The sequence below is a fragment of the Parasteatoda tepidariorum genome, chromosome 6 (genome assembly GCF_982258835.1).
Source record: "Parasteatoda tepidariorum strain Cologne lab strain chromosome 6, Ptep-v5.0, whole genome shotgun sequence".
NCBI classification, from domain to species: domain Eukaryota; kingdom Metazoa; phylum Arthropoda; class Arachnida; order Araneae; family Theridiidae; genus Parasteatoda; species Parasteatoda tepidariorum.
Genome location: NC_141760.1, coordinates 18,642,223 through 18,659,533, shown reverse-complemented (window position 1 = coordinate 18,659,533; position 17,311 = coordinate 18,642,223).

Below are 17,311 nucleotides of genomic sequence, written 5' to 3'. Positions count from 1 at the left end.
TTGATTTTGTCATTTAACTTGCTTGAGTCATTAAAAGTTAACTTTCATGCATTTTATTTATTGCATTGTACACATATTTAGACATAAATGTAATGTACATATGTATACGTGTAATGTATGTACGCATGTACAATGTATGTACATACATTCATGTATTGTACGTGCACATATAGTACATATGGAAATGCATACATGGAACATACGTGTATTGTACATGTGTGGATACATTCATTGGACATATATACATTGCACCAAATGCATAGATATGGATAGCATGCATGTACAAATGTAAAATTTGTACGAAAGAATTATGCTCAATATATTTATGCACATATGTACTGTATATGTACACACATATGTATATTATATGAACATTATATGTTCATTTCATCATATGTACATTATATGAATATACATCTGTACGCTATATGTATATACATCTGTACGCTATATGTACATACATCCGTACAATATATGCATCTCAAATGTGTGTATGTACGTACGTTATGCATGTCGAATGCATGTATGAATATATGTGAAATATAAATACGCCCAATGTACGTACAATCGTACACAAGTATTATGCATATTTGGATACTTACATTGAGCATGAACATATTATGTACATGTACATAAATACACTGGACATGCATATCATGTACATGTATACATACATATATTGTACATCCTACAGATATACCTATATTGTACATGCATACATATATTGTACTGTTCATAAATAAATTGCACATACATCCATGGGACATACATTGTACAGACAATGTATGTATGTTCGTACAAACACAAGTACTTGTATATACATGCGTACATGAACATAGATATACATTTTACATACACAAATATTTGCATAAAATGCATATATTCATTGTGTATAAATGCACATGTCTACATTGTTTGCACATACATACGTAATTATTATCTATATACATACGTATATATATTTTATACCTACAATATAAGTGTATGTACATGTGTGCGAAACTAAAATGTCTGAACATATGCACTAGATAAAATCATATGTACATACATTTTAGTTACATTCATTTGTACGTATACAAATACGTACAAAATGCAGTACATGTTAATACGTGCAAAATGTATCATTATAAAATACATTCTACTATCTACTGTAAAATATAATCATTTATACGAATACAATAGTCTTGTAATCGTGTAATTAGATTACATGTAATCATAATTACATGTAATCGAATTACATGTAATCAAATTACATGTAATCATATATTTTGATTACTTGTAATCATAATTACTTGTAATCGTTTTTGTTGTGATTACTTGTAATCGCAATTACTTGTAATCATGATTAGAAGTAATTGATTACTGTAATCAAAATTGTAATCATGATTACAGCTGTAATCAAAATTTTTTGAAAATTGTAATCACGATTACAAGTAATTGATTACTGTAATCGACTATGTAATCATGATTACAGCTGTAATCAAACTTTGTAATCACGATTACAAGTAATTGATTACTGTAATCAATATTGTAATCATGATTACAGCTGTAATCAAAATTTTTGAAAATTGTAATCATGATTACAAGTAATTGATTACTGTAATCAAAAAATGTAATCGATTACATTTTTGGCCAACTCTGATATATATATATGTAAATATATATATATATATACAAAATAAGTCACAGAAACGTATTTCTTCAGAATAAATGTATAATTTTTCGGCAGATTTGATTTTTTGACCTCCAAGATATAGAGAGCAGCCGCTATCTGGGAAATGTGGTCCCAATAGTTCGGCCAGGTGAGCGGTCCAAAGTTTGGACACTTAGATGTTAAGTTTACTTTTTACGTATTTCACCATGTCTCGAGAAATTTTTGAGCGAATATAAAAATGTTTGCACACAACTATAAAATTCGAATATCTAAAGATAATTCCATGCAAAAAATAAATTTTAGTATATAATTATTATTTTTTATGAATTTTTTAATAATAGATTAAAGAATTTTGAGTTGTAAGGTATAAAATTTTTTACATCATTTTAAAGAATGTAATTTTAAATGGCAAAAATACAAAATATGTGCAAAATCGGTCGATTAGTTCATGAAAAATCGAGTTTCAGAAATACGACTTTTTCAAAATTCCATTTCTCAGAAACTATTCGATCGAGTTCGTTCAAATTTTGTATTTCGCCACCTAAACTTGCATTTTTTAAAAATGATGTAAAAATTTGTGTACCTTACAATTCAAAATATTTTTGACAATTATTAATAAAAAATAATAAATATTTATTAAAAGTTTTTTTAATTTAATTATCTTTGAATAAATAAATTTTACAATTGTGTGCAAAAATTTTTCAATTTGCATAAAAAATTATCGAGATATGGTAAAAAAGTAAAAATAAGATTGAGGGGCTCAATCTTTGGACCATTCTGACCTAATTATTGGGACTATATTTCCCAGATTACGGCTTACTCTATATTTTGGAGGTCAGAAATCCAAATTCATCGAAAAAATTGTTTGTTTCTTCAGAAAAAGTACGTTTCTGAGTCTGATTTCCTAACTTAAATATCGTCTGCACTAATTAATTAGCATATTTGAGGTCATCTTCTTGAACAATTAAGATTGAATCTGAGAATGTGAAGATCCTATCATTAAATTAAAAGTTATTCAGGGTGGTCCGTTTATATATTTGCGCACTGTACCTTCGATAACATTTTGAAGTCAATGGAGGTAACCCCTTAGAACGTCCATTTTAATGTGGAACAGAGAGTGGTCGATCCCGAGAGGTTTCCCTATAAAATAAGGAAGTTTTTTTTTTATATTTTTTAAAAAATAAGGAAGAAATTAAAGAAAAATAACTATATTTAGATATAAACTTGCCTGGATTGAAGTTAATGCAATCAAAAAAATATTTTAGCGCATGTTTACATATATGCGCTCATCAAAATAATTATACCGGTGTTGCACATCTCAATGTCAGTTCAAGATTACACACCTGTGATAGATATGATGAAGTAGCTCATTATTTAATATTTATATCCATTACCCGTAACGTTAGCCATAATTTTAACGACGAGAGAAAAGGTTGTACAAATAAAAGTTGTTATGAGTAAATACATAAAAAATTAAATGCTGATTATTATTCATTTTTATAATAGAAAAGGTAAGTAAAAGGGCTACGTTAATAAATGCACGAATTTTGATTTTCAGTGAACTAATTGTTTATAAGAGTCTATTTATTCTTTTCCTTTTTTTTTTAACGGAAAGCAGATGTAACTTACAGAGTTTTTATTTTTTTAATAAGGAAGAAATTAAAAATAATTATTTTACTATGCAGGAAGTTGAATTTCAACCATAGTATTCACCTTTCTTGAATCACCGTCACTTTCAAGTCAAGAACTCTTTAAAGCTCCTTTCCAGGAAAAAAAAAACTATTATAAATATATAATTAATAAATTTTTGTCCCGTTTTAATTTTAAGTCTTTTAATATTCTTGTTCAAATGCTCTTCTATAACCATGCCTTTAAGGTATTGAAAATATACCTGATGACGAACGTATATTAACGTATTAGTAAGTTGGTAGCGCTTTTCATGTTAATTTCGTTGGAATTTATTTGGAAACGTTTTTTAATTATTTTGATGAAAATAACTGACATATAAATTTCTTAAGAGTTCGCATTAAAATAAATTCAACGTATCATTTTTCATATAACCTTTAGTTAAATATGATTCTTTTTTTAATGTGAAATAAAAAATGTGAAATAATTTATGCCGTTTCTCTGTAATCGGATAGACCTGCAACCCATTACCGTCTTTAGTACGTCAAATATCATACATATCTCAAAATTAAATCACATAGTTATGTATTATAAGTTGGAAAAGGGAAATACGAAGTTGTTGTTTCTAATACCTCTTGCCAATACCAGTAAGCTTGCTTGGTGAAACCAAGCAAATTTAAGGCATAGGGTGAGTTTCTTCTTTGCAATGGCGCCATCTATGGCCAAAAATACGTCTTCAGCCACACGCACATCACAGCCCATTTATAGGGCGGACCCATTCATGCATCCATTCATTCATCTACAGATCGTAATTTTGACCTGAACCAAAGGACGATCAATCTCCAATTCAGTACCCCCTAAGGTATGATTAGTTAGGGGAACGTGGAGGACTTTGTGACCCGACAGATTTAACGTGCAGCAGTCACCATTTACTACACGGGGAGTTTTCGACTGGCTGGATTCGAACTCATGAACATGGCTGTTTCACGAACGTGATGCGAACCAGGCTATCCTGGCCGCGCAATTTGAAATCAGACCCCTTTGACGATTCCTTGAGCATTGGAGATAGACGATCATTTTGCCATGCGCTCTATTGCTTAAAGAATGAAATATTCGAAAATGAAAGAACCCTTAAACAGAGAAATTAAATAATCGAAAGTGAATTCAAAACGCATAAATTTTACTTGATCATCAATCTTAAAACACAAACTTATTCTCATTAACCTTAAATCACAAATTTCTAATGTGTTCTCTAATATAAGAGCTTATATGCAAGAAAACAAAATAAGTAAGAATCACCTCATTTTAATGATTTTTCTTTTTTTGTTGCGTAATCAAACAAAACGGAATTTACGAAATTGAGAAATCACTTTCTGTTTTTGAAATAACCACTACGAAAGCTCAAAACTTCTAAAAATCACATCTTGGCTTGGAATGCAAAGGCTATTAACCAAACCACAAAAGGAACAAAACTTTTCCGAGTTAAATACAACATTCATCAAAAATGATAGCATTTTTGAAATATTCTATTTCTGGTGATATCATCGTTGCTACAATTATTATATGTTATGAGTTCAAACGAACAGTGTCAAATAGGACTACCATTTATTAAGATCTGGCATAGAGTATTCAGATGATCCTTCTTCTTCACTAAGTAATACATTACTTCAACTAAGTAACTAAACATCATCAAAATCAACAGCAACAAACATTTAATGCAAGTAAAACAAACCTCTAGTAAGCATACATAATTCTTTTTAAACGGATTCAGCGTAAATCAATGAATTTTAATCTTGTAACATATTTTTTACGGACGATAATAGGTTCATTTTTAAGTGATAGTATAAAAGCACCAACTGCCTTAATTTGAGCCCCTCATTGAGGAAAAAAAAAAGAAAAATAGTGCGTGGAGTCCCTCGGCGCGGAAGAAGTGAAATTTCGTAATGTGGAAATGAAAATAGAAGGGGTAGAAATTGATTTTTAGTGAAATCATATTGTTTCTTCAAGACAAACTTTATTAACATTGCTTACAATTCACAATTGATCGCATCTTTTAATTATTATTTTCGAGTGGAGAAATATCCAAATCTATAACATTTACAGTGGGATTATGATAACTAAAGTAAGATACGAAATGTTTGAGTTCTATTTTTTCAATATTTCTTGCAAAAACTGTATCAATGGTAGTTCCCCCTTTGGTAGTTGGATCATTCCTACCATTTATCATTTCCAATCCAAATTTGTCTTTAAGGAAGGTTAATAATGTTTCAGCTTCAGGTAACGAGAAATTCACATTAAAATCCCCCGCAAGGATCACAGGCAGCTCACAATAATCAATTTCTTCCCCAGTAACGTCTGCCAGAGCTTATGAACCTGCAGTGGATAGTGTAGTGGCAATAAAGATGCTCCGTCATCAATAAACAGTTAGTTTGAATAATTGTTTTAAATCGTCTGCTGATGTAATAACTACAACTCTAGCTGGTTGCCAGGCAACCAAACGACTTTTTGTTGTTATAAATGTTTCGTTTTGTTTATCGTTGCGTTAAACGCTTAACGCAACCTTGTTGGAAGTCGCATTAGAAGTTTCACTTCAAAAACATGTTGTTCACGTTTGATTTAAAATCGTTTGCTTTTCTCAAACAGATATCAATTAGAAGTTTATTCTTTAGAAAGATTTTCACCTATTGACAATCTCTCCATTTACATTTTTATAAGTTATAAAATTAACTTAAACTATAACTCTAACAATTATTTGCATTTTGAATTGCGGGTTAAGATGACTAAAAATGTTTGAACACAATATTTGCTTCAATGCAAAGCGCTTTAGATTATATTCAATATTTGTCTTCATCTTAAATCTTAGAAGTGCAAACATTATCTATAATAATCAAAATAATATATGCAAAAAAGAATAAAGTATTTTATTCAAAATTAAAATATTGCAAAATTGCTCAGTTTATGTTTTTGTTTGTGCTCGCTCAAAAACTTAATTTTCTACCTCCGCAATAATATTTCTAAGAAAAAAAATCTTATCAAGGTTTATTGTAACAGTTGTGTAAAATTTGAAATCTTTAACATAAATCTGAAAGAAAATGCAAGTGTATTCATCTATTTTAAAAACATCACTGGTTGCGGTCAGTAAGCTGGTGGGTGACCACTTTGATCAGCCTACGTAGGGACTGAGGGTGCGCGGTATCGGTCCTCGCTAAACAGTTCTACCGTAACGGGCTCGAATTCGAGCTACCAAAGTGGAGAAGCATTCCCCACTGTATAGGATCAAAATTGTGATGGCATGTCTTCGGATCATCCTCGGGAATATTTTCCAGACCGTCGCCAATAGCCCATTGTGCAGCTCTAGTGTGATGTAAATAAAATACCTTCCTACCTACCTATTTTAAAAACAGAGGGAGAATATAATATTAAAATAGATTTATTTTAATATTATTCGGTAATTTGAGAAAGGTTTCTAATGAGCGTTAGTGAATAGAGCATGCACGGAAACAATTTTTTTTTAACAAACACCTCTACGGAAACAATTTTTTTTCCTTTCAAAATCATATTGAGAGGCCTTTAGAGCCATTTAAAAAAGTTCACACGTGAATCTCGTACACACGTACTGGACAACACTAAGAAATCACGCTCAAAACCTGAAGGCATATACGTACACAATTGAAAAGAATTAATGAAGGAACTAAGTATAAGTGATCTTTTTAAGGGTACTTATGGTCTCGCAGTGGACTGATCGTTAAGACACGGTTCCCAGCAGATCACCGAAGTCAAGCATCACTGGTTGCGGTCAGTGTGCAGGTGGGTGACCACTTGGACCAGTCTGCGTAGGGACCGAGGGGATGCGGTATTGGTCCTCGTTAAACTTTGCTACCGTAAAGTGCTCGACTTCACGTGCAGGTCGTCGGGCTACCGAAGCGGGGGTGCCATCCCCTCTGCAGAGGATCAAAATTGTGATGGCTTGGCTTCGGATCATCCTCAGGGATGTTTCCCAGACCGTCGCCAATAGCCCATTGTGCAGCTCTAGTGCGACGTAAATGAACAACAACAACAAGGGTACTTATGAACAGTGCTGGCGGAAGACGTTTCCACGCGCCCAGGGCGAAACAGAAAACGTCGCCCATAATTCGGAACAATTTTGGAAGAGAAATCTGAATTTAAAAAAAAAAATTATAACTCATTTTTGCCCTTGAATTGTTCCTTTGGTGAAGTCATAACGCTGCTTATTTTTGCCAGAAAATTATAAAATCTATATTAACCCTATATGTTAATTTAAGAAATATATCAATATAAATAAATTGAGGAGTACATCACTTCAAGTATTCTAGAATAAACATCAGTTACAAGTAATATTTTTAAAGAGTACAATCTTTTATGACATGCAAAGCATAAACATTAAACATTATTTTTTTCGTGCTTTACCAGACGCAAATACTTAGACTTTTCAAGATCAATTGCTTTTGACGTTTCATTTTCCTTAGAAATTATTGCCGAAGAATCTAGTCTTTCTTGCGTCATTTTAAACCTTAAATTAGTTTTTATAGCTTTTAATTGGCTAAAAGAACGTTCACTGCTTGCTACAGATAGCGGAATTGTTAAGAAAATTCTTAAAATTATTCCACAAGCTACTCGTTATTGATTGCTACTGGTTATTAACTATGATCGTTAATTAATTATACTGTTAATAACTCGTCGCTCAGTTTCCCAGAAAATCTCTTAATAACTATTTTAAATATGTACCAAGGAAAAAAATCTGAAAAATATTTCAACAATGAATCGATGCTTCTCCGTATTAACATAAAATTTACTAAGATCTGGGAAATTATTTAATTACTAATTATATTGGAAATTAAACTCCTCCGTCTGGTTTCTAGACAGCGGAAATTCAAAGAATTACGCGGAAATTTGGCTGAAAAACTTCCATTAAAATTAGACTGAGACGAAATATGAGTATTTTCTACATGAAATATTAAGGTTTATATCGATTTCACATTATGAGCATTTGACGCATAGGTTCACATACATGAACAGCGTGCAAAAAAAAAGGAAACATTTTGAATAACTTTTGATTTAATGACTGGATTGTAACGTATTAAGTCTCAATATTAATGGTTCGAGGCGGGTGACCACAAATATGATAATAAGTTACTGCTGAGATACGAAATCAGAGATAAAAACGTACTGTCTCTGAATAAATATATCCTTTTACGAACGCATTCGGATTTCTGACCCCATAAATATAGGATGTGGCCACAATCTGGGAAGTATGGTCGCACCAGTTTTGTCAGGAGAGCTGTCCAATGTTTGGACCCCTCAATGTTAACGTAAGGTTTTGCGTATTTCGCCGTAGTTCGTGAGGTTTTAAAAAGAATTAATTTTGCACTCAATTATAAAATTCGTTAATCCAAAGATAATTCAATTAAAAAAATAATATTTATTCATTATTTTATTTAATAATAGCCAAGATAATTTTGAATTGTGAGGCATGCAAAGTTTAACATCATTTAAAAAATATAATTTTCCATGGCAAAATACAAAATTTGAATGAAATCGGTTGATTCGTTCCTTTGAAATCGAATTTAAACTTCAGCCTATTTTGAATTTCTGAGAAAGTTTCTCGGGAATTTTCATTAAAAAAATAAAAAAAACAGAAAAGGCCAATTAAAATAATGAACTCGAGTCATAGCGTTAAAAAGAATCACTCAGTAGATAATTTTTTTTTATCTTTGATTAAAAAGTAAATTAAAGTGAGACAATTTTTTTTTCTTCTGATTGCTTTCTTAAATTCCAAAGTGATGTTTTATTAAAAAAAAAAAAAAAAAAACATTCTGTTATTTTCATAAAACTCAGATGACGTAACAGACTACATTAAAAAGAATAAATCTAGGACTAAATGAAAAGAGATCTAAGTTCATATGGTCATTCTCTAAGGTCACTCCTCTCTCTGTTTTTGCCTTGCATTAACTCTAACGGAGACAGGGACAGTGATGACGTATTTCACCCCGCCTCCTTCCAAACGCGTTCCAAACATTTTTTCGGACGAACCATTTCAATGGCATTTCCTATGTGAATTTAAGACGGCAAGATTTTTAGTTTATTATTGAAATAAATAAATTTATATAGCGCTTCTAAGGGACATATTCCTAATTTATGTAGTTTTCATTATACGGGGTATTCAGTAGATTTTACGAGTTAAGTGCATTAAATGCTATAAAAAAAGTTTCAAAATGGTTATCTTTAATTTTGATGTATAAAAATTTAAGCGTCAGTACTATTTTTAACTCTTGTTTCATGTTTATAATAATGCCTTATTTTATTTAGAATTTGTTACATATTCTAAACCTACATTTAATTTTTTTCTTTAGTTATGGAAAGGCATGCATTGTTTTAAAACGTTCAGAAATGAATTTTTAATCTATAATTAGATTGTATTTATCAATACTAATGTCTGTTTATTAAATTATACCTGATGATTAAATTTGTAGTTAATGTAAACTTTGTTTGCTTAAGAATTTCTGATTATTGCTGCTAATTCTCATAAGCTTTAGTTTTTAACTATTAAATAGGAATAAATTATGTAACTAACTTATTTAATATGTATACACATAGTTAAATCTGCACAGAGTTTTAGTTTAAACTCAGATTTATTTTGACTTGAGATTTTTTCTTGTTTGTATTTATCAGTTTTTAACAGTAGTTTTATGCATTAATTTTTTGAAAAAATTAAGATACCTTATTATTAAATAATTAATATTAGATTATTTCTTAGCGTAACTAGTGTAGTGCTATGTTAAAGTGTAGTGTTATGTTAAAAGGGTCAATACTATGTATAGTTTCCAGAATTTTAATATATAGAATAGCTAAATTATTTTAGAATTTTAAATTTCTAATTTTCATTTTAAAATGTGAGAGGAACAATTTTTTTTAGGTGTTATATATGAATTTACCTTAAAATCTCAGATTCCTATTTTATTCGATAAGAAAGTGCAACATGAATTTTTTTAGAATTCTTTAAAACATACTTATCCCATACACAAACTTTTATTTAACATTCATATTTATTAATCTATGTATTCACATAGGTGTTTAAATTTTACGTATTTAATAATATTAATTTCGCACGCATTTCAAATAAATATAATTCAAATATTTAAGAAACTTTTTAATTTAGAAACTTAATTCTTTAATGTATGTATGCATATTTAGATATACAGCTTTTATTTTGGCAAATGTTACTGTTATCACTTTTTATAGAATAAAATTTGCATTTGACAGTCTAAATCAAATTTTTTTAAATTACCTTCATAGTAATATTCTATTTGTTGCAGTGAACGTAACATTCAAGTCATCCATATTTATTTCATAATTTGGTTGTAAATATGTTTTAAGACCTGTCAACTCGTTTGTTTATATAATTTTTTTTTTTTTACTTCCTATCATTTTAGTAAATTTACCAATTAATTTGAGCTATTTTAAAAACGTGTATCTAAAATGCTTTATAATTTTCACTAATTTATCTGACTTTATTCATGCTTCTTACATAACTTTTTAATTTGTTTTAAAATTCTCATAATTATTTACAATTAATAAGTTGTCTCAATATTATAAAAAAAATTGATTTAATATAATATACATATTTTAAGAAAAATTAAACATAAATTAGAAATAACTTTTTCCAAATAATAAAATTCACAAATTTCCGATTTCCAGATTATAAATACAATTTATATGGTAAATATTAAATACAAATTCTCTCAATCATATATACAAAAAGTTTTCATAATCATTTGCAACTAATAAGCTATTCCAATTAATATCATAAAAAGAGATTAACGTAATATTAATATATGCAACACTTTTTCTTGCCATGTCAGTGGTTAAATTCGACTCTATATTAATATATTCAAAGATTTAGTTTACCCACTTTTAACTACATGAGAAACGCCATATTGTTTGCTCCATTCAGAACTTTGTTTGGAACGAGGAGATTTGACTAGTGACGTCGTTGATGACGTAGGACTAACCCTGTCTATATTGGCGTGAAGCTCAAATTAATCTTTTTCAAAGACAATTTTTAACCATAAATAAGTTAATTTGAGAATGTATAATTAAATAATTAAAGCCCATAAAAATATTTTTCAAGCGAACAGTATTTTAAAAAAAGGATTTAATCAATAATTTAGAGAATAATAAATTTGGGTTCCATTTGATGCCTCTGTAACCTGGCACGCCGGCGCCACCACTCGTCTCGCCAGACCCTTCCATTATTCAGTGAAAAATAACATAAAATGATTGCATCAATATGGGTATGCTTAGCGTAATAGAATTGTTCTTGATTTCACTTTAATCTTAACATAACTAATACGTATTAGTTTTTAGTATGTTTGCATGATTTTTTTATTTTTAAATTCGGCAGTGAAAAATAAAATAAGTCAAAGTATTATTAGTCCCATCTTCTAATAATTTGGAAATAAAATAGTTCGGACATCACATTTTTTTTCTCCTTCTTACCCTGATTATAGCTTCTCTGAAAATGTCACTTACCTGGTTTGTCCACTAATCTTTTCAATGAAAAAAAGTAGAATTTAAAATATTTTTATTTATTATTATTTGTTGCCCTTTCCAATCTAATACTTTATACCTACATTAGTATATTTGGTACTTACTGACTAACCCTTCAACATTTGAGTTTAGTACGAAATACATTTATCAGTGGCAGTAAACTAAAGTCGAAATTTTAAGAACAGGCAGAATTCTTATAAGACCTTGATAAGGACTTTAGAGCATGACCATTTCTCCATTTGACCTATAATTTACTGTTGTTGTTGACGTATGCCATTAAGGCAGAGGGGGTGTGATTGTTCTTGTTTTCCAGTGGCGCCATCTATGGCCAAGAATTCGACTTCTGCCACACCCTTTCATAGGGTGGGTGGACCCATTCATTCACCCACAGATCGTAATTTTGACCTGAATCAGAGAACGATCAATCTCCAATTCAGCACCCCCAGAGGTATTGATTTGTTATGGGAACATGGAGGACTTTGAGACTGGACAGATTTAACGTGCATCGGTCACCATTTACTACACGGGGAGTCTTCGGCCGGCAGGGATCGAACCCACGACCACTTGGAGCCCAGTGCCCTACCAACCAGGCTATCCCGGCCATAATTTACTGTTGAAAATACAAGTTGTGGTGAAAAAAAATTTCTTTTAATTCTAATTCATTAAATTATTAATGCACTATGTTTGCTACCACTGGAAAAATATTTTTCTGAAACAATGGAAAAACTACAGTAGAATTCTTATTGTACCTACACCAATTACCACAATACCGATAGTACATATTACCAAGATTAATTAGGCGTCATCTGAGTATGGCGATTTTCTACGTTTCCCCTAAACGAATTTCCCATTGACATTGTTTTTTAGAGCGTAGCTTTTGCTTTTTAAGCACGTAGCTTTTAGTCGGTTACCCTAAAAATTTTTTTTTATTTCAATATTAATTAAGCATCATTATCAATAATAATACGGCGAATAATAAAATTCCAAGACGAGTAAGTATCATTTCTCCATTCATTTAGCTTTTTAGTAGATAGGTTATTATTTTTTTTATTTCAATTAATGCATATTTTACTACCGTTGTTGAACAGACGACCTAATTTTGGGTTTACGACTACCAATCTTTAACTCCGTAGCCCTGTAATTGTGAACCCAATCCAGAAGAAAAAAAGGGAACTCCTGGATCAAGTAGGTATTGGGAGAAATTTGCCTTCGTGGAGGACTTCTTTATGGAACTAACCAGCGTTTGCGTTACATAGAGAGGAAAACCTTCCATGGCTAGAATGACGGCAAGGGGACTCTAACCCATGATCCGTCCACCACTGATGATATTTTACGACAGAACTGCAGTCTGTGAGAGCCGGGTGCGGAATTCGAATCGATGAGCCATCGCTGGGATTCGAATCTGGTTCACCTCAATGGAAGGCGATCGTTCTATATCCTGAGCTATCACAGCTCTAATTGATACATATAATGATGGCTCAGAGGAGATAAAGCGTTCGCCTCCCAGTGTGATGATCCTGGTTCGAACCTCAGCGGTGGCAGAAATTACATTTTTAGTAAAATAGTTGTAGTCAACTACAAAAAAAAATGTAGTTTTACTGACCATTGAGCTCGCGTTAAAGTAGATAATACACACATACTAATTTCATGCAATAAGGGATTCATTTGAAACTAATTTTATATTATAACAAGGAAGCCATACTTTCTGTAAATACCTATTGATGCCTGTAAATATTTAGTGAACTTTAAAAATAGGCCTCAATTAGTCCGAAATACGGTAATCCCAGTGACTCTACAGAGTTAAAATAAGATTGGACAAATAGAAAATTTTTAATCAGTTTTGGCACTGCGGAATTCATTCGCAACTGGTTTCTTATAAAAATACGAGTGTCATATTTTCTGAAAATATTCAAACATGGCAAGAAATATTTAAAAAAAAAAAAAAACTTAATTAGTCTAAAATATGCAGATCCCAGTGCATATAGTCGACAATTTGAGAATTTTTTTTTTTGCAATCCGGGATTAAAAATTGGTTTCATATTAAAATATGGGCGTCATAAGATCCGAAAATAGAAAAAAAAGTTATAAATAATAAAAGTTTTTGATGCTGCCTTTATTTGAATTCACAAAACAATATAATTTTTAATCTAGTTCATTTATTTCAGTATTTGACAAAATAGGAAATGAAATGAGTTTTTTTTTAATTTTATGTAAAAGAGTTTTCGGAAAAGAAATAAATGCATTTTTTGAATTATTGCAGATTTTGGAATAACCAAAAAACACAAGTTTTTATTGTTTATTTATTTAAAGCAAATTTACCCCAGTTAATGCTTCTGCTGTAAATTGTTACGGGATGTGTTCAACAATATCACACTAAATAAGGGAATATGATACCCTCAACAAATTTGTAAAAAAAAGGATATTTATTTATATTGGCGATCGAAATGGGCTGCAGGTGGCGTAGAGTAGAACGCTCTACCTATGGCAACACTTCACATGCTTTCCCCATTAGCCTGTGGAAAGTCATAGAGGAAGGAAGTACGTTAGTTTCTCTCTTGATTTTCATACAGATTAAAATCCTTTAAGTTGGAAAACTATATAGAACTGAAAACTACATTAAACATATTTCTGAAGAAAAGTATCACAGGAATTTTAAAAAATATTTTTATTTAGTAAAAAGGTAAAATATTAAGAAAAGAGAAAATATCGTAGAACATTCCTATGCAACTGAAAAGAGGAGGTGAGGGGAGGGAGAAGGGCTAAAAGCATGAAACCGGTCTCTCCCCAGATGGCGTATTCGAGTGTTGCGATCGCCAATGGCAAAACCCATTTTTTAGTCATGAAAAAATAAAACAGGTAACAAAAAACTTTTTGGAATGACTCTTTATTTCAGAAAAAATATAACATTTATAACGACAGATATTCACATAATATATATACATAATTCATACCTATACCAAAGAACATAACTTTTAATTTTGTGACAGTACAGAGTTAAAAATTATCACACACTTTAATAAAAACAAAATCTGTGCGGAAAAAAATGATCCAACACAATTAGCAGCCAGCATTTGATTTCATAGTTGATAAATTTAACCATGGAAAACTTTTTCATTAGATAACATGGACAATTGATAAATAGATTTATGAAATTCATTTTTTGAGCGATAAGTTATACAGGGAGTAACAAAACCATTGATCTATATAGTGGTATTAAATTTTGTTAGGCAATAATCTGAATTGCTGAAATGAGACCTATAAAACTTACCCCTTGATTATGCTTAGCTATTATTTTTAGATTTAATATCGCTGGAAACATAATTTCACTACTAAGATAATATTTTAAAATTTAGAATTCGTTCTAATTGATATATGCACTCAATTTGGGAGATATTCATTTTTATCAAGTTTCCGAACATTCAAACGATTTCATAATCATAAGAATAAATGTTGGCTACTTTTAGCATTATCGCCAAAACTTAAGGGATAAACAGTCGTTTGGAAGAGTGATAATGCTAGAATTCTGGATTAACAACACTTTCTTTCATTCCCATTCTACGTCAAAATGAATTTCAACTTCGAAATATTAAATTAGCCACGCAGATACCTAACAGAGATCAATGGGCAAAAGTAATGCTTACAACTAAAAGAAATTATGAAATTTTTTTCCTTCTTACAATAGGGGGTTGGAAAGCGAAAGGTGACCCACGAGAGGGTGCTTGCTTGGTAAAATTATATAGACACAGCCTTTTTCGAACAGATGTTATGGTTACATGGGACCAGTGGAAAGCTGGGAAGGGGGGGGGACTCATAATAGTGCCAAATTCATGAAAAATGAATTTTAGCATAAATGGCTCATCTCTTTTAAATACCCACAACTTAATTTGTTAATTGCGCCTCCCACAACTTCTTCATATTTTCATATGATTTACCTAAAAATTCAACAGGATATTTACTATTAAAGTAGTTTGTTTTGCACATAGGTTTATTTAGTTTTTTAAAATTATTTTTAAAAAAATTAACAATATATTGGAAGTAAAATGTCTTTTAATAAACGCTTATCATTAAATCAAAACCAATAATTCCTATTTAACTACAATAGTATATCTGCTAAACCAAATCGAATGAAAACTTAGAAGTAGGAGTTATATTGAGTCATGTTGTCTTAACAATATGTAAGGCTGCAAAATCTTATTCAATGAAAAATTTAAAAAAAACCCAAAAAAACAAGTATATTAAAGTTGAGTTTTTACATTATCTGAAACTTTAAATTGTACTGAAAAGCCCCTTTTTTAAGTCCTGCGTTATATTGCAAAGGGACACTAAAACTGAGCTTGTTAAACCTAGTTATGCCAATACACTGGACACACCTCTTAGCCACCCACTCCCGCGATTAATGCTTGCTACATTCTATAACACATTACAGTTGTGACCATTAGTTTTGTTACACTCTGTAGTTTCAGTTGTAAAGAAGGTATTTCAGCTAATTGGCTAGAAAAATAGCATTTTAACACTATATGTCAGTAACAATATCTACATAAGTTAAAGGAGAGTTTGCTATGTCTCTGAGAGAAAAACAGAATAATTAATAAATTAAATAGGAAAATAATTAATTTCAAAACTTAAACAAATATTTTTTAAATTTTTTTAATAACTGATTGAAAAATGTAGATTTTTAATTATTTTTAAAGTTTCAATGTAATGAAAAAAAAAAGAGAACAAATAATATGTGATGCAATCAATTTATGTCAATCTGAAATAAGTTTGATTTATTATTAAGAATAAGTAGAAGTATTCATTGAGAATAAGTAGAAGTATTTATACTCATTTCATAGTTTCAGATCTAACATAATAAGTAGAGGGCAAAGGAAAGAATGACACCTCACATTCCAAAACTACGTTAATTGGGATAAAAAGAAAGCCTAAAAAGTATGTGAAAAACTCCAAATAAATACATAAAATTGTCCATTAAAATAATTCTGAACTTATTTATTTTCATATGAAATATTTCCATATATTTTCAATTGAAATTCAGTATTCTTAATGCAGTTAAAAATTCTTTATTACAAAAAAATAAAATGAATAAGAAATATTTTTTATGAGGTATAATTGGACGAGATTTAAAAATTTCCAACACAATCATTATCGTTCAATCTGTTCATTGAAAGTGCATAATATTAATAATTTAAAATAAGAACTTAAAGCTAAATCACTACAACTTCTCCCATAAATATGTTGAAAACGTGCACTTTATTATTCCACCTATTATAAATACTATTGAAAAATCTTTGATATAAATGTGTATTATAAGCTTAACCAATGTGAGTTTTAAGTCAAGGAACTTGTAAGATTAAGGACATTGTATGAACTAATACAGAAACATGCATGCATTCACAATAGTTATCCTCTAAACATACAAATAAAAAACTAAAATCTCAGTTTTAAACTATAATTTATTTACAA